This window comes from Phyllobates terribilis, unplaced genomic scaffold (assembly GCF_046119375.1).
Source record: "Phyllobates terribilis strain yellow unplaced genomic scaffold, ASM4611937v1 Scaffold_3__8_contigs__length_932513732, whole genome shotgun sequence".
In the NCBI taxonomy this organism is placed as follows: domain Eukaryota; kingdom Metazoa; phylum Chordata; class Amphibia; order Anura; family Dendrobatidae; genus Phyllobates; species Phyllobates terribilis.
The window spans coordinates 170,673,158-170,700,489 of NW_027362763.1; the positions used below are offsets into that span (position 1 = coordinate 170,673,158).

At 49.7% G+C, this 27,332-nt stretch overlaps 1 protein-coding gene across 4 annotated transcripts in view; it reads left to right on the forward strand.

The window, feature by feature from the left end:
• Positions 1-23,194: 23,194 nt before the first annotated feature.
• Positions 23,195-27,332, forward strand: part of PPP2R3A (protein phosphatase 2 regulatory subunit B''alpha) — a 211,442-nt gene continuing 207,304 nt past the window's right edge. For 2 of the 4 annotated variants that reach the window (XM_073674268.1, XM_073674266.1), the window contains exon 1: positions 23,195-23,338. The gene's annotated coding sequence lies outside the window, so the exon portion shown is untranslated. The remainder of the gene's footprint in view (positions 23,339-27,332) is intronic. The other 2 variants (XM_073674267.1, XM_073674269.1) reach the window with 2 other exon arrangements.

Genomic DNA, 27,332 nt, shown 5'->3' on the forward strand with positions numbered 1-27,332 from the left:
TTGTGTTTTTTCCTTGCAAGCAAATTAAATGAAGATAATAATACCAAAGAATTTGTGATTGCAATCATTTTCAGGAAGAAACTGAGTATTATCTGACAGAATTTCAGGGGTGCCAATACTTTCGGCCACCACTGTACATAGGCCTTTTCACGAAACATGACTTTTCACATGGGGATGGTGCAGTGATGAGCACAGGGCTAATCAGTGTTAAACTTAAGGCAGGTACCTGTAATAGTTACTGTCTATCAATGAGAACACACACTTGAAGGTTTCACACTGGATAGAGGCGCAGAACTTGGTGGTTACAGAGCAACGATGGTACAAATCTTGTTGGTTACACTCCAAACAACGAGGCGCTGAGCAATGTAATAAGATCAGTATCCTATGGGAAATATAGCAAAAGGTTACTGACAGCAACAGACGCAACCCATCAGCATAGTCTCCACGGAGATTAACATGGTATACCTTGCATATGATGTGACCGCTGCAGGCAATCACTGACTTTAGTGTTCACTTGCCAAACATGCAAATGTTAATGCTGATCAGGCATGTGACTGATGGACTGGAAGTTATCACTGCAGGACTGATGGTAATAGTGACAGATAAATAATGATTATTTCATTTTTATTTATTTTATATTTATATTTTTTATTTTCGCTGCTCTACAGCAGATTTTTTTTATCTTGGAAAACCCCTAAATTGTATTCTTCCTTTTGAGATGATAGTGCTTTTTCTCCAGTCGTTTCTGGTGGATCTAGGTTATCCATAATATCTTTGTAGGGTTTCATACAGAATTACAACTAAACTGGCATTTGTCCCGAAAAATTACTCCAAAGTACAGGACTCTACTACTTCCTTCTAATTTGTTGTCCCCTGCTTGTTGACAAGCGTAATCCGTCTGTAGCAGGTGAGAAGCCGAGACGGATTTCAGGAAGTGGTGGGCAGGGTTTTGTCTCTGCTCCTGCTTTCCTGTCTGCCAAACTACACACAGGCATAAAACAGAGGTCAGCTTTTAGTTCAGGACAAACAATACATTGCACATTGGCAGGCAGGGGAAGTGGGAAAAAGGTTCCAGCACCTATAGTGCTGGTAGAATACTCATAGTAGCACAATTCAAAAATAATGGATGACAAGTTACAGAGTATGAAAATCAGGACAGTTCAGAACATATTAGACCAGTATGTGAATCAAAAGCAATTTTAACTTCCGGTGGAGAATGAGGACAGCAAGATCATGCCTGTACTCTGATTTTGTGTGAAAGAACAGGGACTAATGGCTACACAATTAGTCCCTGTTATAATGGCTACACAATTTGTCCCTGTTATAATGCCTACACAATTCAATCAATCAGTGTAGCCCATAAAGACTACGTCAGCGGCAAAATGTAACAAATTTTCATTTGCAGTTTCTGTCAAATTTTTCAAGATGCAAAAAACTAACACATTAGCGGAATCTGATAGACAGAGCCGATGGAATCTCCGGGAGCCAGGATGATGAGGAAAAACTATCAACAAAAAAGCCCACATGAAAATTGCTCGTAGAAAAAAACCCACAGTCATATATGCGAACAAGAACATGCCCACATATTAAAATGACATAGAAAATAGCCCAGCTCTGTATGATCTTGTTGGTGCGGCGTTATTGAAGCAGCATGTTCTGTGCTGTGTTATCTGACTGAACAGTCAGATCCTACATTGGGAGAGCTTATGAGAGGGTGAGGGCTCTGTGTCTGGCAGAATCATGGGGCACCGGGGCTGGTATTGAAGAGGGGCTCTATCTGGTATTACAGTGGAGCACAGACTTGCATTGTCGTGGGGCACTGTGCTACTGAATTAACACCATGTGAGCTCTCCTAATTCGGCAATATGATGCGGTACTGTCAGGCACTGCGGTGAGGATATATGGCTAGCACTGAGGTGGGGTACTGTCTGGCACTGAGGTGGGGCACTGTCTGGCATTGTGGTGGGGCACTGTCTGGCATTGTGGTGGGGTACTGTCTGGCATTGAGGTGGGGCACTGTCTGGCATTGTGGTGGGGTACTGTCTGGCATTGAGGTGGGGCACTGTCTGGCATTGAGGTGGGGCACTGTCTGGCATTGTGGTGGGGCACTGTCTGGCATTGTGGTGGGGTACTGTCTGGCATTGTGGTGGAGCACTGTCTGGCATTGTGGTAAGGCACTGTCTGGCATTGAGGTGGGGCACTGTCTGGCATTGAGGTGGGGCACTGTCTGGCATTGTGATGGGGCACTGTCTGGCATTGTGGTGGGGCACTGTCTGGCATTGTGGTAAGGCACTGTCTGGCATTGTGGTGGGGCACTGTCTGGCATTGTGGTGGGGCACTTGTGACATGCAGAAGCAGTGCTGTTGCTTCAAAAGCAGCCAGCAACTGTTAGAAATAACACAAGCACAGGAGAAATGAAGTGTTGTGCTTCAGGAGCATCCAGCAACTAGAGGGGTTAACACAGTCACAGGAGACAGGGAGTGTTTTAGCAGAGCCCCAGGGGGATTGTGGGGAACTTGTTTGTTATGGGTCCGGGTGGTGGAACCTCTGTGCCGAGGTGCAAGGAGGGACCCAGAGGGGCGTGACTAAGTATCCACCCGAACCAACCCTGGTCGTACGGCAGCAAACGACACCGTGACCAGGGAGGATCCGGGCAGAGGGACCAGGTGCTACTCTGGGGACGACCTTGTAAGAGAGCAGGTAGCTCCCACGAGTCAGATGGCTGGGACTGACCGGTATGGCGGATGGACACGGCAAGCAGGCGGAAGTCTCTGGTAGCCGACAGGTGGTCACAGTTCGAGAAAGCCGGGCAAGTAGCAGTCTTTAGGTTTACCAGGAAGGTGGTCACAGCAAGTGACAGCAGGGTCTCCAGGCAGGCTGGCAGGAAACAGGCGGGTGCTCCCAGGTGAGCGGGCAGACAGACGAAGCAGGTAACTGGCAGGTAACTGGTGGGCGCTCCCAGGTGAGCGGGCAGACAGACGAGGCAGGTAACTGGCAGGTAACTGGTGGGCGCTCCCAGGTGAGCGGGCTGACGGACACAGCAGATAACAGGCGGGTGCTCCCAGGTGAGCGGACAGACAGCCAAGGCAGGTAACAGGTGAGCGCTCCAGGTGAGCAGGCTGGCAGGCTCGGCAGGTAAGGGGCAGATAACAGGCTGGCAGGCAGGACGAGGAGTCAGGCTAGCAACGGGACCTGAGGGCTGAAGCACAGATCAGACACAGTGCAAACAACTTTGCTCGGGCACCTCCATTTTGGAGGAGGTGCCTTATATATGGGAGGTCCTCCTGCAATTGGCCGGGGACTCCTTAGGACGGCGTGCGTGGCCCCTTTAAGAGAGGGGGAGCACGCGTGCGCGCGCCCTGAGCACACTGTCGGGGACGAAGCGCGCGCCGGAAGCAGCGGGGAGAGAAGCGCTGGAGGACGCCGCGCCAGGAGCGGTGAGGTGAGAGGGACGGCGTCTCTGCCTAGCAAGGGGCAGAGACGCCGATGCTACAGTACCCCCCCCTTTAGGCTCCTCTTTTTTTGGCCAGAAAGAAATTTTTCAAGGAGAAGCGGGGCGTTGATGTTCTCCCTGGGTTCCCAAGTTCTCTCCTCAGGACCAAACCCCTTCCAATCTACCAGAAAAAAGGTCTTTCCTCTTACCCTCTTGGTGGCCAGAATACTCTCTACATCAAAGACGTCTTCAGCGGAAACCGGAGCAGGGGGAGCACCTGGATTGTTGGAAAAAGAGTTAAAGACAACGGGTTTGAGGAGAGATACGTGGAAGGAGTTGGGAATCCGTAGGGTGGCCGGGAGTTTTAACTTGTAGGCCACTGGATTAATTTGCTTGAGGATTTTGAAAGGGCCGATGAAGCGAGGACCTAACTTGTAGGAGGGTATCTTGAGCCGCACATGTTTGGAGGAGAGCCAAACCTTGTCTCCCGGACGGAATTGAGGCGGATCCAGACGTCTCTTATCAGCATATCTCTTCATCCGCTCGGAGGACTGAAGAAGTGCGGACCTAGTACTCTCCCAAATGGTAGAAAACTCGCTGACAAGAGACTCCGCGGCAGGATTGTCCGCAGAAGCGGAGACGAGAAACGAAATCCAGGGGTGTTGGCCATAGACAATAAAGAACGGGGACTTGGAAGAGGATTCGCTCTCGTGGTTATTATAAGAGAATTCCGCCCAAGGAAGGAGGTCCACCCAATCAGAATGGTGGGCATTAACAAAGTGCCGGAGGTAGCTGGTAAGGATCTGATTGATCCGCTCCACTTGACCATTGGACTGAGGGTGGTAAGCGGAGGAGAAATCCAGGGTGACGTCCAGCAGTTTACATGTGGCTCTCCAGAAGCGTGAGGTGAACTGAACCCCTCGATCCGACACGATGTGGAGGGGTAGTCCATGGAGACGGAAGATACGGCGGATAAAGTCCTTAGCCAGCTCAGGTGCAGACGGGAGACCAGGCAGGGGAATGAAGTGAGCCATTTTAGAAAAGCGGTCCGCGACCACCCAAATGACAGTACACCCGGCAGAAACAGGGAGATCGGTAATGAAGTCCATAGCGATGTGTTGCCACGGGGCAACAGGTATGGGAAGTGGCAGGAGATGACCGGCTGGTAAGTGTCTGGGAACTTTGTTGCGGCCACAAGATGAACAGGCAGAGACGAAGTCACCACATCCTTACGCAGGGTTGACCACCAGTAATGCCGGGAAATGAGCAGGAAGGTCTTCTTTTGGCCGGCATGGCCAGCTAGTTTAGAAGAATGACCCCAGCGAAGAACCTTCTCACGGTCAGGAACCGCCACGAACGTCTTGCCGGGTGGAAGACGAGTCAAATCCAAGGGGGCCACATTCATCACCTTGGAGGGGTCGATAATGTGCATAGGCTCCTCCTCTTGGTCGGAGGACAGGAAGGACCGAGACAAGGCATCAGCTTAGACATTCTTGTCCGCCGGGCGGAAATGAAGGATGAAATCGAAGCGGGCAAAAAACGGATGGACACGGCAAGCAGGCGGAAGTCTCTGGTAGCCGACAGGTGGTCACAGTGCGAGAAAGCCGGGCAAGTAGCAGTCTTTAGGTTTACCAGGAAGGTGGTCACAGCAAGTGACGGCAGGGTCTCCAGGCAGGCTGGCAGGAAACAGGCGGTTGCTCCCAGGTGAGCGGGCAGACAGACGAGGCAGGTAACTGGCAGGTAACTGGTGGGCGCTCCCAGGTGAGCGGGTAGGCAGACGAGGCAGGTAACTGGCAGGTAACTGGTGGGCGCTCCCAGGTGAGCGGGCTGACGGACACAGCAGATAACAGGCGGGTGCTCCCAGGTGAGCGGACAGACAGCCAAGGCAGGTAACAGGTGAGCGCTCCAGGTGAGCAGGCTGGCAGGCTCGGCAGGTAACGGGCAGATAACAGGCTGGCAGGCAGGACGAGGAGTCAGGCTAGCAGTGGGACCTGAGGGCTGAAGCACAGATCAGACAAAGTGCAAACAACTTTGCTCGGGCACCTCCATTTTGGAGGAGGTGCCTTATATATGGGAGGTCCTCCTGCAATTGGCCGGGGACTCCTTAGGATGGCGCGTGCGGCCCCTTTAAGAGAGGGGGAGCGCGCGCGCGAGTGCCCTAAGCACACTGCCGGGGAAGGAGCGCGCGCCGGAAGCAGCGGGGAGAGAAGCGCTGGAGGACGCCGCGCCAGGAGCGGGGAGGTGAGAGGGACGGCGTCTCTGCCTAGCAAGGGGCAGAGACTCTGATGCTACATTTTTATTGTAGTCTGGCTGAAGCCGAAGAAAAAGGTGGTGTGTTATCTGGATCTGACAGAAGGCAACTGAACAGGATTCAGATCAGGAGAGAAACTAAACACAGGTCAGATAAACTCCCTGAACTAACAGTGCAGACTATTATTGGGCACGAAGATAAGAACTGGAAGGAATTGTGTCACAGGGATCATCTCCCTCATCAAACCCTCTCCCTCTCCATCTCCATGCAGGATAAATAATGCTGTGTACTATTGTGTCCTTGTGAAGGAAAAGCCTGTGGTTGTGTACGCATAGAAGTGTGCTGCTAAGAGATCTAATCTATGCTGAATTATGCTACTGAAGAGACTTTAATACTGTGCCTTGTGAAGAAACTACTGTATTGTTACTGGAGCCGGTTGCTCAAGAAACTCAGACCGTACTGTAATGAAGATTGTTGCTCTAATATCCCTGAATTGCACTGGCAGTGCTTCAGATTAAGTTCCACTATTAAACTGTTGAAAAAGACTCTTGTCAGATGTGTCTGGTCAGCAATTGAATCTATTGTGTGCCTGAGAGAAGCAGCAGCCTATGGTCACCTTGAGTAATGGTTCCCCCAGGATTCCAAAGAATTCATGAAACCCGTCTCGCCCTATCTGAACCTAGCGGCATGTGTGTAACACACTGTCTGGCATTGTGGTGGGGCACTGTCTGGCATTGTGGTGGGGCACTGTCTGACATTGTGGTGGGGCACTGTCTGGCATTGCGGTGGGGCACTGTCTGGCATTGCGGTGGGGCACTGTCTGGCATTGCAGTGGGGCACTGTTTGGCATTGCGGTGGAGCACTGTTTGGCATTGCGGTGGGGCACTGTTTGGCATTGCGGTGGGGCTCTATCTGGCATTGCGGTGGGGCTCTATCTGGCATTGCGGTGGGGCACTATCTGGCATTGTAGTGGGGCACTATCTGGCATTGTGGTGGGGCACTATCTGGATTTGCAGTGGGACACTATCTGGATTTGCAGTGGGGCACTATCGGTATTGTGGTGGGGCACTGTCTGGCACTGCGGTGGGGCAATATCTGGCAATGCGGTTGGCACTATTTTACTTTACAGTGGAGCATTATTTGGCATTGTGCTGAGACACTGGCTAGCATTGTTCTGCGTGCCATCTAGCATTGTGGTGGGTGCTCTCTGGTGTTATGGTGTTTTGTGCTATCTCACAATGTTGTGGTGTTCTCTGGTATTGAATTAGTACAATGTGAGGGATCCTTATTCAGCTGGGACAAAGGGGCTGCACTGTCTGGCATTGGGGCGGGGCACTGTCTGTCTGCTGCTCTCTGGCATTGTGATGTTATTGTGTTGTGCCATTTGGCATTATGGTGTTGTGTTATGGTAATCAGCTAGTACCATGAAAGGTATCTTTGTTCAGCAAAGTATTGGGACCCAGGGGCTACCATGGAAGTGGGGGGGGCACTATTTGGCATTACAGTATGGCACAGAGGCACTATATCTGTACCATGTAAAGGCTATTTATTCAGCAATATGTGGCACTGTAGTTGGGCAATTTATCCCAAGTAAATCATAATGAAACTGCCATTGTTTACACTACAGGAAAAAATGAAACTAGAATATCTCATCTAAAAATGTACATTATATAGAAATAAAAATAGTTCTACCGTATTTTTCGGACAATAGGACTAAACATTTCCAATGAATAACATTCAGAGTGACATAGAATAAAGACCGTACCACTGTGCCCAGCACCCCAATGCCAGATAGTTCTCCCATTACAGTCAGATAGTGCCCATCGTAGTGCCACATGCTCCTGAGCTCTACAGACAGAATATGAGAGGGACGTACCTAGTAGGACATGGCAGCTCAGTACCTGCACAGCAGTGTGCTCAGTGTACTAATCTGTGTGTTATCTGCACACAGAATAGGCAGATATTACACCGGTTTGTGGGTAGACTCTGCTACAGGGGTGGACATATCATTGGTGCAACCTGTGCAGCCATACAGGGGCCCAATAGGTAAGGGGGTCACTACCACCTCCAATGCAGGGCAAATTGTCCATTATGATGAGCTCTTGGGCTGCAAAGGGCCCATATATTGTTCTTGCACAGGGGCCTTCTGCTGTCTGTGTCCACTAGTGACCTGTTATCAGATAGCACAGAGATTTGTGCACACAGAAGAATTCACATTGCTCCATTAAAGGCGCATAGACACAGACTGATCATCAGGAAATCATAGAAACGCACATTTCCCAACAATCGTGCAGCGTAAACAAACAATCATTCATTGGGTCAAATGATCATTTTGTTTTCTTTAAATATCATCGTTGCCAGCAAGGACCTGTGCTGCCAAGAACAATGGCAGCCTACGTGCACTTAGCGACATATTATGGTTCAGTGCACATTTGAAACGTGGTCTGCCTGTGAAAACAATCTATAAAACAACCACCAAACAGCAAACAAGTAGCTGAGTGGCCGTCGTTAAGTGCCACAATCTGATGGTGAAAACCCACTTTAAGTGCTCATGCAGATGACTGTATTTTCGGTCCAAGTGCAATCCAACAAAACTCAAGATTATACTCTGGTCACACTCTGATCATGCTCTGATCAAACTCTGGTCACACTCTTGTCACACCATCGTCACACTCTGGTCACACCCTGGTCACACACTGATCACACTCTGATCCGTACTCTGATCCGCACTCTGATCCGCACTCTGATCCGGACTCTGATCCACACTCTAATCCGCACTCTGATCCACACTCTGATCCGCACTCTGATCCACTCTGATCCACACTCTGACCCACACTCTGATTCACACTCTGATCCGCACTCTGATCCGCACTCTGATCTGCACTCTGATCCGCACTCTGATCCACACTCTGATCCACACTCTGATCCACACTCTGATTCATACTCTGATCCACACTGATCCGCACTCTGATCCGCACTCTGATCCACACTCTGATTCATACTCTGATCCACACTCTGATCCACACTCTGATCCACACTCTGATTCATACTCTGATCCACACTGACCCACACTCTGATTCGCACTCTGATCCGCACTCTGATCCGCACTCTGACCCACACTCTGATCCGCACTCTGATCCACACTCTGATCCACACTCTGATCCACACTCTGATTCATACTCTGATCCGCACTGATCCGCACTCTGATCCGCACTCTGATCCACACTCTGATTCACACTCTGATCCACACTCTGATCCGCACTCTGATCCGCACTCTGATCCACACTCTGATCCACACTCTGATCCACACTCTGATTCATACTCTGATCCACACTGATCCGCACTTTGATCCGCACTCTGATCCACACTCTGATTCATACTCTGATCCACACTCTGATCCACACTCTGATCCACACTGACCCACACTCTGATTCGCACTCTGATCCGCACTCTGATCCACACTCTGATCCACACTCTGATTCATACTCTGATCCACACTGATCCGCACTTTGATCCGCACTCTGATCCACACTCTGATCCACACTCTGATTCATACTCTGATCCACACTCTGATCCGCACTCTGATCCACTCTGATCCACACTCTGACCTACACTCTGACCCACACTCTGATTCACACTCTGATCCGCACTCTGATCCGCACTCTGATCCGCACTCTGATCCGCACTCTGATCCACACTCTGATCCACACTCTGATTCATACTCTGATCCACACTGATCCGCACTCTGATCCGCACTCTGATCCACACTCTGATTCATACTCTGATCCACACTCTGATCCACACTCTGATCCACACTCTGATTCATACTCTGATCCACACTGACCCACACTCTGATTCGCACTCTGATCCGCACTCTGATCCGCACTCTGATCCGCACTCTGATCCGCACTCTGACCCGCACTCTGATCCGCACTCTGATCCGCACTCTGATCCACACTCTGATCCACACTCTGATCCACACTCTGATTCATACTCTGATCCGCACTGATCCGCACTCTGATCCGCACTCTGATCCACACTCTGATTCACACTCTGATCCACACTCTGATCCGCACTCTGATCCGCACTCTGATCCACACTCTGATCCACACTCTGATCCACACTCTGATTCATACTCTGATCCACACTGATCCGCACTCTGATCCGCACTCTGATCCACACTCTGATTCATACTCTGATCCACACTCTGATCCACACTCTGATCCACACTCTGATTCATACTCTGATCCACACTGACCCACACTCTGATTCGCACTCTGATCCGCACTCTGATCCGCACTCTGACCCGCACTCTGATCCGCACTCTGATCCGCACTCTGATCCGCACTCTGATCCACACTCTGATTCATACTCTGATCCGCACTGATCCGCACTGATCCGCACTCTGATCCACACTCTGATTCACACTCTGATCCGCACTCTGATCCGCACTCTGATCCGCACTCTGATCCGCACTCTGATCCACACTCTGATCCACACTCTGATTCATACTCTGATCCACACTGATCCGCACTCTGATCCGCACTCTGATCCACACTCTGATTCATACTCTGATCCACACTCTGATCCACACTCTGATTCATACTCTGATCCACACTGACCCACACTCTGATTCGCACTCTGATCCGCACTCTGATCCGCACTCTGATCCGCACTCTGACCCACACTCTGATCCGCACTCTGATCCGCACTCTGATCCGCACTCTGATCCACACTCTGATCCACACTCTGATTCATACTCTGATCCGCACTGATCCGCACTCTGATCCGCACTCTGATCCACACTCTGATTCACACTCTGATCCACACTCTGATCCGCACTCTGATCCGCACTCTGATCCACACTCTGATCCACACTCTGATCCACACTCTGATTCATACTCTGATCCACACTGATCCGCACTCTGATCCGCACTCTGATCCACACTCTGATTCATACTCTGATCCACACTCTGATCCACACTCTGATCCACACTCTGATTCATACTCTGATCCACACTGACCCACACTCTGATTCGCACTCTGATCCGCACTCTGATCCGCACTCTGACCCGCACTCTGATCCGCACTCTGATCCGCACTCTGATCCGCACTCTGATCCACACTCTGATTCATACTCTGATCCGCACTGATCCGCACTGATCCGCACTCTGATCCACACTCTGATTCACACTCTGATCCGCACTCTGATCCGCACTCTGATCCGCACTCTGATCCGCACTCTGACTCATACTCTGATCCACACTCTGATCCACACTCTGATCCACACTCTGATTCAAACTCTGATCCACACTCTGATCCACACTCCGATTCAAACTCTGATCCACACTCCGATTCAAACTCTGATCCACACTTTGATCAAAGTGTAATTTGCATAATCGACCGGATGCTCTCGGATGAGAGAATCGACGACGGTCTGCACCTGCCCTAACACTGCGGGATCACACAGAGCAGTGGCTTTTTTAGAGTGTGAGTGAATTGTGTATATATATGACAGTAAGGTTTTTTCCTGATATTTTCATATTCATATTTTTTTTTTCCTTTGAGGTTTTTTGAAGCCAGGAGCCAAAGTTGTCTGTCATGTAACCTTGCGGAGATGTGATTTCTCTTTATAACAGATTATATGAGGATGGCCTTTCAGTTGTGTGTCGACTGTAGCTCATATTACTGTGCTACATTACTGTTACAGAGGCAGCCCGGTACTGAATGATGGACATGCCTCATAGAATACGTAGATCAAACACTATCTAATGAGCCAGTGTGGAATTACAGTGAGGCAGACATTTGCCATCATGCAGCACATCATGGAAGACCGGTTTTAGTTTTGAAGTCAGAAGAATCTATTCTCCCTCTTTTTACGACTTTATTTAAGGCTGTATCTCCTTGATTTTTTTTGCTAACCCTCTGTTTCCCTGCAAGATTAAAGGGGTTGTCCATAACCCCTTCTCAATCACCCTATTTCCTTCATGTAAAATAATAGTGGACAACCCCTTTAAGTGATTGTGCAGAGAAACAATGGAAACACAGCAGTGACACAAAGCTGTTGCAGTTTTCAGCTGTAGCATAATCGCTGAGTGTGAACACAGCCTATAGAAGCCTGAAAGGGATTTTCCCATCGAAGAAAATGATAGTATATTGCAAGTATAGCCATAACCTGCTGATCGGCGGAGATCGAACAGCCGAGACCAGCAAAGATGCGGAGAATTACCTTTCTCCCAGCACAGCGGTGCCCCCGGCGCTCCTGCAGTATCTCCTCTTTGGAAGGAGATCGGGCATGGTTTATAACCAGAGCTGCATCGTACAAGAAAAATAAATCAATGAATTAATCCCTTCCAGGCAGACATTTCTCATTTTATCATCCCCTTCTTCCAAGAGCTGTAATTTTTTTCATTTTTCACGCACAGCTGTATGAGAGCTAGGATTTTTTTTGCATACAGGACAAGTTGTCGTTATTAAATGACACTATTTAATTTACCATATAATTATTGGAAAGCTGAAAAAGTCATCTTTGTGTTGCAGAATAGAAAAACAACAATTCTGTGTTGGGGCTTGTTTTTTAGAGTTTTTATTGGCACCATTTAACAATTTTTGGATCAATTTTTGTTCCATTTTATTAGGCAACGAGCCAGTGTCGAACCACTTTAATGCCATGGTCACAAATGATCACTGCATAATCAGCATATTATAGTCACTGTGTATTGAGACATTTTTTTCTCTATCTTCTCTTTATCCGAGGACATCGGATCACACTATGTTGACACAGAGTTTGATCAAAGTGTAATTTTGTAGAATCAGCCCTATTCTCTTGGATGAGGGAAAATACGGGGGTGTGCACTTAGCCTCATAGAGGAAGGTCCTCTTCATTATATCCTTATTTATAAACAGGCAGTTTGAGACTAGGGTAGTACACAGGGCTAGTGCCAGTGTAAGAGGGTGTGACATAAAGGATGAGAATCCCCAGCGCTGCTGAACCGACTAGAAGAGGGGCAAGTTAAGATGGAGCACTGGGCAAAGTGACCTTGATGACGCAGTTCCCTGGTGTAAAAGGGATGGTCAGGATGTGTGTCGAGGAAGATGCTGAGTACGGGGTGGCAGGCAGTGACAGGAAGTATGAGCCAGTGGATTGTGTTGTGCCTGGAAGCAGAACCCAGGTGGCGCCAGACAAGCTCCGGAACCCAGACGACAATGGTCAAGACCCAAAGACCAGACCTGCCCAAGGAAAGTTCCGGATCCCAGACTATGCCGGTCAAGGCTCAAAGACCAGATCTGCACCGGTCAAGACCCGGAGCCCAAACAACGCCAGTCAAGACCCAAGGCCATGCCTTCATCCCACCGGTTATGAGAGACATCCGCCGTTGGTCAATCACCGAAGATCCGTGAGGAAACTCCGCTTAGAGGTGGACGCCTGTGGAGGTGAACGGGAGGCGTGAATGAGCCAGGCTGTTACTTCCAGCACTGATGTACAGTACAGGGGTTGGTCTAGGCTAGTACAACAGACAGGGTGAGGACCGGTTGAAGAGAAGGAGGCCCAAAGAGCCTTGTTAGATTTTGCCAGGAGGACTTGCGGCTGGGAAGAACCAGAAACCCCCACTAGGGCCTGTGTTAGGGGAAGAAGCAGTACACTGACTTTCATAATACCGGGATCATTGGCCCTGCTAAAAAGTTATAAGAATATATAACAAGAGATGGTTGTGATAGAGTGAACCTGAGGATTCATTGTATATCTTATATTGTATATTTCACACTATAATTACTCTGCTTTGCACTATTCACCATTGCTAAAATTACCACAATTTCCCACTATACTAGAGAAATAAACAGTTTAATTGCTTATGACGCGCCCCCTGGGCCGTGGGGTACTCGGTGCCGGGCCGGTCGTTGCTGGGGAGATGTCACAGTGGCGGTGACCCAGTCCGTGACCCAGGGCGGTCAGTAAAAAGGGGATATTTACAGGGGAATTAAAGTTCTTATATAAAGTTTGTGACGCCACCAGTGGTATGCGGCTAAAGGGAGCCGCCGATGCGGAGCAGGTCCTCTGGGGCTGTTGTTAATGCAGCAGAGTTGGTTTAGCTCTCCACAGGTAGAGCTTAGCTCCAGGGCAGTGTAGATGCTGCTGTTATGGAAGTAGCACTCGTGGTGCAGTGTAGTGCAGGGGGTGATGGCGCAGCAGTAATAATTGACAGAGACAGTGGGATGCAGTCTTCCGGATTTACTCACAGTTCTTACTTTGCTCCTGGTTACAACTGCAGATCATAACTTCCCACGTCGTGGTGCGTTCACCGGGCAGGGGCTCAGCCAACCCTCAGGTACCTCCGGAGTACATAACGGGACCCCCTTCTGTGTGTTCCTTCTGGCCGTCTCCCTGCACCTCACACCTAGTGTCCCAATCCAGTGACCGTGGACCTTGCCGGGCGATGTCTTCTCTGTCCCCTGGGTCCTCTATGGCCACCTTCTTGGTGAGATAGATGTGGCTTGTGGCTGCAGTACCTGAAATACTGCAGCCTCCGGTTTCCTAGTTGAGGCTTAAAGAACTCTGCTAGTTTAGGGACCAGTCCCCTCTGTGCGACCTGACCCCTCCACCTCCTGGCAGATTCGGGCGTACGGGTGGCCTCCAGCACTACCCGTACCCCTGGGGTCCCTTCCACGTTCCTGGAGCCTTTCTCCTGCCCTTCTCTCTCCCTTCAGTCTTGGGCCTCTCTGGCTAGGCCCTCCTCCTGAGCAGAGCTCCTACAGAGCTCCTGCTCCTCTCACTGTCCTCCTCTGACTGAATTCACACACCCAAGATGGCTTCCCTCTTTATACTATTCCTAACAAGTGCTCCCCTGATTTACTTCCTCCACCCACACCCACTACATGGTTCCCCCTACTTTGGTTCCCCCCACTCCAGCCAGGGACAGGGCTCAGCAGAGAAGCGACACATCTTGCCCCTCCTGCTGGTCTGGAGTGCCTCTTGATAAAGCCACGCGCGAAACGCGCGTCGAGGCCCCTGGTGGATGTCCTTTGATCGCCTCTCTTTGCCCCACATACTCGGGAGAGTTAGCAATCAGCTTGGTGAGTGCCCTGACCTACCCATTACTATGGTCCCCCATTTGGGAACTACACTTAAGGGTTATATTATCTCGCCTCTCTGTTTGTGATCTAATACTCTCCTGTTGGTTCTACCTTTACTGTTTACTTTTGTTTGTCTTCTCCCCCTTTCTGTTTTCTCCCTCTTTACTCTTCCTCTTGTGGATTTTATTGGGACATATTGTACCCTGGTACACATATATCTAAGGGGGCTTTGAAGTTGTTATTGGGAGCTTTTCCTGTCTTGATCCAATATCTACCCATTGTCTTAATGTTTATAAGTATTTATACAATTTTTGTATCACTTCTGTATACCCTTTCTAATTAACTAATAAACTTTGCTGTTTTATGCCATCATTACTCATTTTCGCGGTTTCTCATTTGGTCTGGAGTAGTGTAGTTGTAACACGGGTACTTTAGATGCAGCGACACAGAAACACAGAGCAGCCAATACAGGGTTAACAAACAGGGGAAGTTTATAATAACAGGGTCAATCTTCACGCAGGGAGTAACAGGAGAAAATATGGGGGAAAACAAGGAAAGTAGCAGGTAAAAGTCTTTAACTGACAGTTCACAGTTTAACTAGATATAGCAGACTCGAACCGGTTGTAAACTACAGTTTTTACACTTAGCTGACTCCGGTGTTGATTTTTCAGGTGTCCCCGCCCAAACAATGCTCCGTCTTCTGGCAGCAGGGGGCGGTCTCCGGTTTTACCCGCTGAGCCCCTAGTCCATAACACGGCACCTCACGTGCCTGGCTCCACCGACCCTGCGTCTCTTCTCTAGTCGGCTTGACTCCTCTGGTCCACTGCACTCGGCTCTTGCTCCCAGTCCTGGAGCCAGGAGCCTGGACCCTCTCACGCTGCTCTGCTGAGCAGGACCCAGCTCCGCTTTCCCGCGCAAAAGTCCTCGTCTCTTCCTCTCTCTACCCACGCCACCAGTCTCCCGGTCACCTGACCTCCAAGCTCTCACTCTGGACACGCCCCTAGCTTCCCAGTCACCTGACTCCTGTGCTCGCAGTCTGTCTTCCCCCTGCAACCAAAGGCACGGCCCCGGCAGTTCCGGATCCCTCGCTCTGAAAGTACTTACACCCCGGTATTCCCCCTTACACTCCCGCTCTCCTTTAACTCGCCATTCCACGAGCGAGAGTTCCTTCATCAAATGTTCACATTCTTGGACTTCTTGGACGATACGGTACCATATGAATTGATCTTGTTCGTAACGGTGAGGAGGCACTCCTGCTGTTGTCCGTTCTGACCGGCGTAACTCAGTCTGACCGATGGGGGGTGCAGGGTCACTTGGATTCCCAATCTCCGCCTGCCCAGTGGCTTCAACTGATGTTGTTCCCTCGCCGCCTGCACTGGGGACTGCAGGTAATCGAGTGCTGGGGCTCGGAGGTAGAATCAACAACTCTTCTTCGTCCACATCGTGGCTTGGGGCAACTGTGACAGGACCCTCTCTAGAAGAAGGTGATTCTTCTCCATCCTCGTCATCTTTAGACAGACAGGGTCGCAGCATACTATGATCAACCACTCTGGTAGGGGCTCCTTCAGCCCCCTCGGGTTGAACTTCATACACAGGTCCTTCAGCGCCAATCCTGCGCTTCACTCGGTGCGGGGTCCGTTCCCACCGCCTACTCAATTTGCCCCGGGGTCGCCTGTACCGGACCAACACCCGCTCCCCGGGCCTCAGAGCTGTCCCTCGAAGAGGCAATGTCTCATGATGTTTGAGCTCCTGAAACTTTTGTTGTACCAACCGTCGGAGGGTCTGCAGTCGATGCCGATGTTCCTGGATCCAGGAAGACACCCCCGTCCGTGGGTAGTCCTCCTCGGGGTCCAGCTCTAACTCAGTAATCTCTCGCCCCTTTCGCCCAAACAGTAAGGTTTAAGGAGTGAACCCCGTTGTACTATTCACTCGGTTGTTGTAGACCCACACCAGCTCGGCCACAAACTTAGGCCACCGTACCTTCCAATCTTCCTCCAACGTGCGGAGCATTTGGATCAGTGTCCGATTAAAGTGTTTACAGGCCCCATTTCCTTGAGGGTGGTAAGGAGTAGTCCATGACTTCTCAATCTTGTACAACCGGTGCAGCACTTCCATCACCCGGCCTTGGAAGCAGGTGCCTTGATCGGAATGAATCCTCTTTGGGTAGCCGTACACCCGAATGAAGTCTCGGCAGATGGCCTGCGCAGCGGACTCGGCGGTCTGGTCTCTGGTCGGGGTCACTACCGCAAACTTTGTGAAGTGGTCTGTCATTACCAGGCAATGTTCATACCCGAGATGCGCCGCTCCAACAGTCAAATAGTCGATCATCAGCACCTCCAAGGGGGCAGAAGCCACAATAGTTTGTATGGGGACCCGCTGCTTCGGGGGCTTAACCAGCTCACAGCTCCGACATCTTCGACAAGTGTCTTCTATTGTTGCTTGCAGTCGGGGATGATACACCAGCCTCTGCAACCACTGAAACGTCTTCTCTGGTCCGAAGTGAGCCCCTCGTTCATGAGCCTCCTTAGCCACTACTCCGACCAACTTCTCTGGGATCACCACTTGCCAGGGGGTCCCGAACTCTCGCAGTAACTGCACCCGTCGGTACAGCAGCCAGTCTCGCAAACACAGTCTCTCCCATTGTCCCAGCATCTTCAGTGCTCCCGGGGACAGGGTACTCCTCTCTTCTCGACTGGGGACTTGCCGCAAAGCCACCCATTGACGTAATTGAGCAACTTCTCTGTCAGTCTGTTGAAGTCGGATCCAGTCATCTCTTGGCCACCCTAGCACTTGTTCTTCTGACGTCTCTCTGACCTGTCCCTGCGCCGCGGCCAGCGGTCCCACGAAACTTCGGAAGCTAGGGGTCTCATCCGCCTCCAAATCTTCATCTCGGTCATGATCAGGCCGTTCATATGTCACTCTGGAGAGGGCGTCGGCGTATTCTCTGCCTTAGGCCGGTAGGCGATCTTATACCGGTACCTGGCCATGTGGGCCACCCACCGCTGCTTCAAGGCCCCCAATTTCGCATTCTCCAGGTGGGCTAGCGGGTTGTTATCTGTTCTCACCAGTACTTGGGACCAGGACAAATACTCTGCAAACTTCTCGGTCATTGCCCAAACCAGAGCCAGCATCTCTAATTTGAAAGAGCTATAATTATCCGGGTTCCTCTCGGAGTTGTGAAGGAAGCGACTGGCTTACGCAATCACACGCTCTTTCCCCTCCTGTAATTGGGATAACACGGCTCCCAGACCATGTAGGCTCCCATCAGTGTGGAGCATTAAAGGTTGGGAGAAATCCGCATAGGCAAGTATTGGGGCCTCGGTTATGGCCATTTTTAGGGCATGGAAGGCCTCTTCCTGGCTGCTTCCCCACCAAATCGCCTGATTCTTGGAGCCCGCCGGCACTCCCTTAAGTAGCTCCAGCAATGGGTTGGCTATGCGGGTGAAGTTCTTCACGAATCTTCGGTAGTACCCGGCAAGTCCCAGGAAGGCCCGAACGTCCTTCACTGTCTTCGGGGTAGGCCACATCTGTACGGCTGCCACCTTTTCCTGGGTGGGCCTGACTTCTTCACCGGACACAGTATGACCGAGATATTCGATCTGTTTGCGGAACAGGTGGCACTTCTGGGGCTTCACCTTTAGGCTATGATTCTGTAGGCGACTCAGTACTTGCTCCAGTCGCTGGAGGTGCTCCTCGAAGGTGGCGGCATAGACAATTATGACGACAAGGTAAATCAGTGTCGCCTCGAAGTTTAAATCGCCCAGGCACCTCTCCATCAGACGCTGGAACGTCCTGGGGGCATTAGTCAGGCCGAAGGGCATCCGATTGAACTCAAACAGTCCCATGGGTAATATGAACGCCGTCTTCGCACAGTCATGTTCGGCCACGGGCACCTGCCAGTACCCACTGGCCAGATCCAAAGAGGAGAAGTATCTTGCCTTCCCTAAGGCCGACAGGGACTCTTCGATTCGGGGTAGTGGGTAAGAGTCCAGTACTGTACAGGCATTCAGTCGTCTATAGTCCACACAGAACCGCAGGGTCCCATCTTTCTTCTGGACCAGGACATTCGGGGCTGCCCACGGACTCTGACTCTCCCGTATCACACCATTCTGTAACATATGGGCTAGCATCTCCTTAACCTCTTTATACATCTGGGGAGGTATCTGCCGGTATCTCTCCCGCACTGGGGCAGCGTTTCCCATGGGAATCTCGTGGGTAATGGCTTCGGTGCAACCAAAATCATCCTCATGGCGAGCAAAGATTTCCTGGTACTGCTCCAGCACCGCTTCAACCTACTGCACCTGTTGAGGTGTAAGTCTCGTCAATTCAGCCCGCATTCGTTCTAGGATTCTTCATCCCCCCTTCGCACTAGCCCGGTGGGATTCCGGCAGCACTGTGACCGCCAGAGCCTGGGGGTCTCCTCGTACAGCGGACAGCTGCACCACATCAGGTCGCACCAACTTCTCTGGCATTCCCAGAATCTGGGCTATTTCCGCCCTGGGAGGGAGTGTGAGATCATCTTCGCCCAGATTAACACACCGCACTATAACATTGCCACCCCGAACGGTGGCCAGTGTCCGAGCCACCAAGAGTCCGGGGGGTACTTTGTCCATCGATGTTAGTTCTATCTGAACTTCGACCCCCTCAAGAGGTGTGCAGGCCAGTGCGGATAACGTGAGTACAGTTTGTCTGGGCGGTAAGGTGATCACTGTAGCTGCTGGCACTATTATTTTCCCCAGGATCTTCCCTTCACTCGACGTCTCCTAAGCCTGGGCAGCTCGGATTAGTTGTTGAAAGACCCTCCTTTGGGGGGTTCGCGGGTCCCACTGGTCTAGAGGAATCTCCTTCGGCTCACTAATCAGGATTTGCCCGATCTCTTTCAGCACATTCATTCCGAGGGTCACCGGGGGTCCACTTCCGGTTCCTCCTGCGACCAGGACGACTCCTTTTTTTCCCACACCTTTTCCACACACTCGGATCTTCATCCACCCTACCCCTGCGACCGGGATGGGTAATTGATTAGCTGCCGTGAGTCTAATTACTGGTCCCCATACAGGCCGCGCTATCTCTGGAAATCGCTGTTGGAAGTAGGCTTCTGTCATTGTAGTCACCTGGGATCCCGTATCACCTGACCTCCCAGCTCTCACTCTGGACACGCCCGTAGCTTCCCAGTCACCTGACTCCTGTGCTCGCAGTCTGTCTTTCCCCTGCAACCAGAGACACGGCCCCGGCAGTTCCGGATCCCTTGCTCTGAAAGTAATTACACCCCGGTCTTCCCCCTTACATAGTGTTGGATGCAGGTGTTAGGGTCCCGGGCAGTACTCCTTCCTTACCTGAGATACCACACCTCTGGGTGAGATGCAGTACCTCTGTGGCGACTGAACCCGCAGAGGCGCCCCACTTACTTCCGCCTTGTCCCCGTCTGCGAGTGGCATTTGGTCACCTGTACTTGGAAAGATGCAGAGGAAGCCAGTGCCCATCAGAAACTGAAGTGGTGGTGGCAGGAACACTAAAAGCGAGCCACATGCTGCATTGTTGTCTCAGGCTAGGGTTATAAGGTCACATGTTTTGTGAACACGAACAATGAAATTGCAGCAATAAATTGCAACATTGGATGTAATGACTTCCTATGGTGTCGTATTGCGACCTGCAACATTCTGAGACTGTGACACAGATTTGCATTTGTTTCCAAATGGGTTAGATTTTCAGTTGCTGGTTGCAAGCCACACACGACATAGACTTAAATGCAAGTCTTGACTTATGTGCGAAATGTCTGCAACTTGGCTGTTTTATTAACAGTAAAATGACAGAATTGCTGTTGCACGACACATGTTGCTGTGCAGCCCTGGCCTAAGAGAGGATTTTCTCTACCTACAAATCTAAATAGTAGTCTTCTTCTTCACAGGCACAATGTGTTTGAACATACAAAGATATATACATTATGCCTACAAGTCTAAGTAGTATTCTTCTTCTTCACAGGCACAATGTGTTTGTACATACAAAGATATATACCGGTACATTATATGTAAAAAAATAATATCAATAATAAAAGTTTTTGTTTAGTTTTAATAAAAAACTGTAACAGAAAATATTATAATTGCTAGAATATTTTGTATCCTTGCGAATGTGGCAAGCTGTAAAATACGGTGATGATTGATAAAGCCCATTAATAAAAATTGGACAATCATTTTTCTTTTGCATTTAAAACATAATAAAAGTGAATATAAATGAAATAGCTACTATTATGTGTATAGCAAGATAATGACCGAGACCTTAGAGACTTTATAGGTCTCAACTGACACAAGAAGAAAAAAAACGTTTCCGTCAATCATGACTATGAATGTGGCAAGGCAAAAACAAGTAACAAAACAAAAAAATTGGGGGGCTATATGAGCAAATACAGCACGTTTTCTGGAAGTTAAAAAGTAAAATTATAAACTTCTCTAGATACCGCAGGCTTCCGCGTTTGTTCTACACATGGTATTGCTTGGCATTTGGCAAAAAATTACAGAAAAATATTTTTTTTACTTGAAAAAAACATACTGGCCAAAAAAATGCAGCAAAATATGTGAAAAAATGTCACGGACATTATTAATTTATAATATGTTGGGTGAAGGGAGGAAGTTAAGACCTAAGGGGTCACTGTCACTCGCCTGAGGACGTAGACAACGACTCAGGTTGTATAAACCATACAATCCAGTTAGTCTGGGTTCACATGTTGTCTATTTAGTGCAAATTTTATACACCAAAAATCCGCAGTATTTTGTACCACCAGCGAACTGAGTGAGTTTAAACTCGAAGGGGCATTCTACATCTAGGAACATTTTTTTTTACTTAAATGCGTGTACTTGGGGCTAAAAATCATTTTTGCAATTCGATTTTATCAAAAGTATTGCACAGTTTGGCTTTTACAGGCTCTTTGTTTCCCTGTACATAAAACTTTGATGTGGTCTGTGGTCAAAAATCAGCTGAGAGGAGCTCAGAAAAGGCAGATAAAAGAGTTACAAACGCTCCCATTGGACCTTCAGAACCGGCTCACTGACGGATTCTCAGTTAACCCATTCTGCAGCCAGCAATAGAAACTGCAATATAGTACATAAAGGCTATAGAAGGCACATGGTGTAAAATTTTTAATGAAACCCAAATGCAAAAATGATTTTCAGGCAAAAATAAATGTATTAATGTAAGGAGGAAAAAATGTCACCAAAGAGGAACAACCCCTCTCATCCACTGGTTGATATTTATTTATTGGGGTTAAATCGGCAAAAAATTTTACTAAGATCTGCAACGTGTTAATTTATGTTCCAGATGAGCATCTATTGGAGCAGATTTTATCCATTTAATGCAATGGAGAGTTTAAAGGGAACCTGTCATGTCAGATAACGCTATTAACCTGCACATATGGGGTTAGTTTGCAGGTTAATAGCGATAGGAAGGTGCAAGGCCGCTGTACTAAAAGTGCGGCACACGGGAGAAATTGAACTTTATTCCCCCAGGAGGTGCCTGCTTTCAGTCATAGAGGTGAGCAGGTGCTGATACAGTCACAGCTCACAGCATTGAGAACGGTGACTGAAAGCACGCCCGACACTGACTGACAGCCGGCTCAAAACTGATGCACTGCAAAGTCGGCTGTCAGTCACATGTCTCTCGGGTGCAGTACAGTACCGCGGCCAGGCACCTAACAAATATGTGTATTTTTATTATTGCTTTACTCTCAATTTGAACTTTTGTTTTTTTTTCCATATTTTTAAAAACTTTTTGTTCACACTTTTCACTGACCTGAAGCTGCGATGATCACTGCAATGTAGAGCAGACATCACAATCTCCTATGAACGCCGGCCTCGAACCCGCGGTCACAGGAGATTCACAATCACAGGCACGGAGGTCTTCTGCAGACCCCCGGCTGTCATGACAACCCATGGCGCCCCACAAACACGTGATAACGGTCCCAAAATCAGCAGCGGGAGAAAAATACAGAAGTGGGGACGTGTTTCTATTATACTTCTCTGATTGTTCCACTCCTGGTTTTGGCTTACAAATACTGATGTAAAATACTGATCAAATACTGAACCTGTAAAATCATCACCAACTAAGCAGCGTATTCTTCTGCTATTTCCACCTACTTAATGATAATGTTAATAATAATAAAGGACAAGTAGTGTTTCCATTCCGTGCAGCGAGCAGTGGTCCTCACACCAGTGTTGGTGCCGCACTCTCCATTATACATGAACGCACTATTTACTAACGCAGAAGATGATACCCGTTTAACCCTTCCCTCCCCAGAGGCTGATTCCCGGGAGAGCGCAGGGTTACATGTCCAGCACCGCCCTCGATCTCTCCGCCGGCAGTGTGCCACATTCCTGACCACACCCCTCGCTATCTCATTGGACAAGTGCCCAGCAGGTTGCCACGCCCCCCACACGCTGCACATACACACATCCTGCACATGGGGAGAGGGCGTGGACATGAATCCTGCACCACGTGACCGCAGCTGGCAGCGGAGCCAGAGAGGCGGGGGAGGCAGTGGAGAGCGGAGATCCCGGGGAGAGGAGTCTGTGCCGCGGCCGGGGAGCACCGTCCAGGTACCGGCGGGATTCACCTGTGTGAGGGCGGCATGTTTGTCTTATAGCAGGTGGCGCTGTGGAGTATTGCAGCTCGGCTGTAACCTGGCTGAGCACTACTAGTAGCAGAATTGCCGCTGGGCACTGACTGCATTGTGTGCACAGGCTTTATGTGTGTAGTCTGAGGGTATGTGCCATGTGTTGGCATGTGCCAATTTTCCAGGCCAGTGAATGGCACCATGCAGCTGTGCCAGGACGGCTACTATACATGTGACAGCCCATCACTGGCAATAGAAAGTGGGGGCACAAGTGTTCATTACACACTTTAGGGTAAGAGCAGAGCTCCACTGGCATCCAGTGCCCTGATAGTACAGAGATCGTGCCCAATGCCAGCGCTTTCCCCCCCCCTGGTGCCGTCTCTGGGGTGTGTGCCAGCGCCCCCCCCCCTGGTGCCATCTCTGGGGTGCGTGCCAGTGCCCCCCCCCCAGGTGCCATCTCTGGGGTGCGTGCCAGTGCCCCCCCCCCAGGTGCCATCTCTGGGGTGCGTGCCAGTGCCCCCCCCCCAGGTGCCATCTCTGGGGTGCGTGCCAGCGCCGCCCCCCCCCAGGTGCCATCTCTGGGGCGTGTGCCAGCGCTGCCCCCCCAGGTGCCATCTCTGGGGTGTGTGCCAGCGCTGCCCCCCCCAGGTGCCATCTCTGGGGCGTGTGCCAGCGCTGCCCCCCTGGTACCATCTCTGGGGCGTGTGCCAGTGCTGCCCCTCCCCCGATACCACCTCTGGGGCGTGTGCCAGCGCTGCCCCCCCAGGTGCCATCTCTGGGGCGTGTGCCAGCGCTGCCCCCCTGGTACCACCTCTGGGGCGTGTGCCAGCGCTGCCCCCCCCTGGTGCCATCTCTGGGGCATGTGCCAGCGCAGCCTCCCTAGTATCATCTCTGGGGCATGTGCCGCCACTGCTCAAGTCCTGCATCATGTGTGAGGAGTCGCATAAAGAGAACCTGTCATCAGGTCAGAAGTGACCGGTTCTTATATTATTCCCGCTGCTTCCATGAGGATTCCGCTTTTTATTTTTATGAAATCCGCCATATGGTTCCAGAGATTTGGGCCTTATTATTTAGTGCTCATCTTTATGATTTTTTCCAAGGGGGTGTGGCTTACAGGATTCTCTGGGGGCGTGTCTTTAGGCTGCTGTGCATAATTACCCTATAAGCACCGCCCCCTCATAAGGACAATAAAATTAGCAAAAAAGTTAAAATAAAAAGAAACTGACTGGGTGGTCTGACGGCTGCAATCCCCACCTAGATCTGCCGATGACTTTCCTCCTGGATTTGCGCACGTGAGATCTCGGTAGAATTAAGTAATGGGTTTGTGAACGAAACGTGACCAATCTCATCCACTCGCTAAATAATTTTTTCTGCATATTGAAGGTTTTTCCTTTTCGCTTGAAGGGATATTCCGGGCTAATTAATTGATGATCGGTCTTATCTACTGAATGGGCGATAACGCACAGGACTGCAGCTGCCTCTGCATGATGTACGGGGCTGCGAGGGTCCACCGTAATGGACGGGTGTAGGGGCCGCCTGTTATTGCCATGAACCAGTCGGCTCCGTAAATCGGAGCAGACCAGCGCGTGCTGTGATTATTTTCATTTTTTCACATGGACCCTTGGTCTGTTTAAAAAATCATTGCTGTGCAAAGGCACACTGCTTATTAATGGGTTAATGTGCTGTGCCTGAAGCACATGGAGAGCAGTCTGGTCAAAAATATGGCTGTTTGAACGAGCCCTTCAAGGATTTTTTCCGTTTTGGTAAACCCCTGTCTCCCGGCTGCAGTTTAAAAAAAACTAACAAAAACAATTTTACTCACCCTCCCTAGGTCCAAAGCTGGGGTCTCCATTGCTGCTCCTTGTGTCATTGTCTGCAGCGCTGACCTCAAGTTGACGGCGCTGCACCCAACCACTGAGCTCAATGACTTGTGCCGTCAAGTCGGGCAAAGTCACTGGGCTCAGTAACTGGCTGCAGCGCTGTTGACGTGACTGGGAGCAGTGGCAGGGACTCAGTCTTAGACCTAGGGAGGTTGAGTAAAGCACAGTTTTTGTTTTTGAAGCAAACTGCTGCTGGGGTAGAGGATTTCTTGAAAAAGAAAAAAAAACCTTAATGGTATGTGCGCACATCTTCTTTTTCAGCGCCTCCAAAACATTGCAAAAATGATCATATTGCACAGTAATGTAAAAACGACCTTGCTGTGCACATGTTCGGTCTTTTATTGCTCTTTTAACACTTTCAGAGTTCGGAAACCGGTAAGCGGTTAAAAGAAGTGATCTGCTCGTTGTCTGGACGGCTTCTCCTAGGAAGCCACTCACTAGTTACAACCTGAGCTATAGAATAAAGACACTTGCCGCAGAACTACAGCTTCTTCAGAAAACAGACCGCCAGCTTTTTCCTGAAGGAACTTTACACGGCAAAACCTTGGTATCTTATAGTCGCCTTGTGCAATTACTCCAAGCTCATTGGATCTCTTCAGGTTTCTTGTAAAGTAATGCCGCTCTCCACTAACTCCCTACCTGACAGTTCTGGGACAGGAGGAAGCTGCAGCCATTTCATTCCAGGTGTCCATAGTGGTCCCAGCAGGTGGGAAACGGCATTATTTTAGCATTTGTATGCATAATATGTAGCTTGTTGCTGCACGGGGTCATACCCTACAATATCCATCGGTTATTTTCTGAATGGATTTATTTATTTAGTTTTTTTTGCATAATGTGGTTGAAATTTGGTACAATCTTTGCTGGTACTGTTTTAAGTAGCAAGGTGGCCGTCGCCTGGAAGTGTGTGCAGCGTGGCCATCCTGTGTGAACAGTCTTAGATTCCACTTCGGATCGTTTTTGCAGAGATTGTACCCAAATATTTCACGACAGGTAACACTGGTGATGGGTACAATGTCAGCTTTGGGTCTCCACACTCCAGTGTTCGTGTCAGGGGATTTGATCTAACACATAACTTCCAAACTGTAAGTGACGATGGAGGAGTTCAGTGTTAATTGTCCTGTTATACGACCTGCGACGTGAAGACGTGACTACCTCCTGGTTGTGAGCTGCGGAGTCGTCAGTAAGTCGTGACGGCCGCTCCTTGCCTTCCGTGCTCACTGATGTAGAGATGTAGCGGGGGAACTGCTCACCTTCTTCTTTTGCTGATTGTTGTACACTACTTACTGTCAAAAGCCACAAATTAGGCGACTTCACAACCAGCCGTTTAGTTCTGCTACATCTGGATGTGCCGTTCAGATTTTCTTTACGTTCGTACCATGATTGCGTATTCTTATGCTGCTCACATCCACAGTCTACTGTGCTTGCAGCTTCCAAAAATATCTCCGTCATCCTACAAGCTCCCGTACTTGGCATATACAGAAGCCTCGTCAGTGGAGTTACTAGACGAAACCTAAACATAGTGGTGCCAAGTAATAGGCGATAAATACTGATGCGGTGGGTGCCGAAAGGTATTGTGCACATGTCCTGTTCATGAGAGTAGGAGAGGTGTGCAGTACCTGTCACTCACATGGTTCTGTAGGTGTCGTGTCACCTCCCGATGCAGAAGTGAGCCCTACCGGATTCCCTCTTTAAGCCAAGTTGGGATGCGTAGGAATTGCTGCAAATTTAGCAGTATGCATCTACATGTAGCCGGAAAAATCAACACAAAGATCAAATCTGCCTGTGTGTTTTAGTTTTTTTGTGGAAAAAGAAGATTTTCACTTCTGATTTACCATCTGCAATGCCCAGGGTTCATCTACTGACAATCTGTATGAAGTGACTGATTGTCAGCATCAGCCAAATCGTTGAACATGCACTAGTGCCGTGTTCCCCAACTCGAGTCCTCACGAGTCACCAACAGATCATGGTTTCCGGATTTCCTTAGTATTGGCCAGGTGATAATCACCTGGGCAATACTAAGGAAATCTTGAAACCATGAACTGTTGGTAGTTCTTGAAGACTGGAGTTGAGGACCACTGCACTAGAAACTTCAGATGG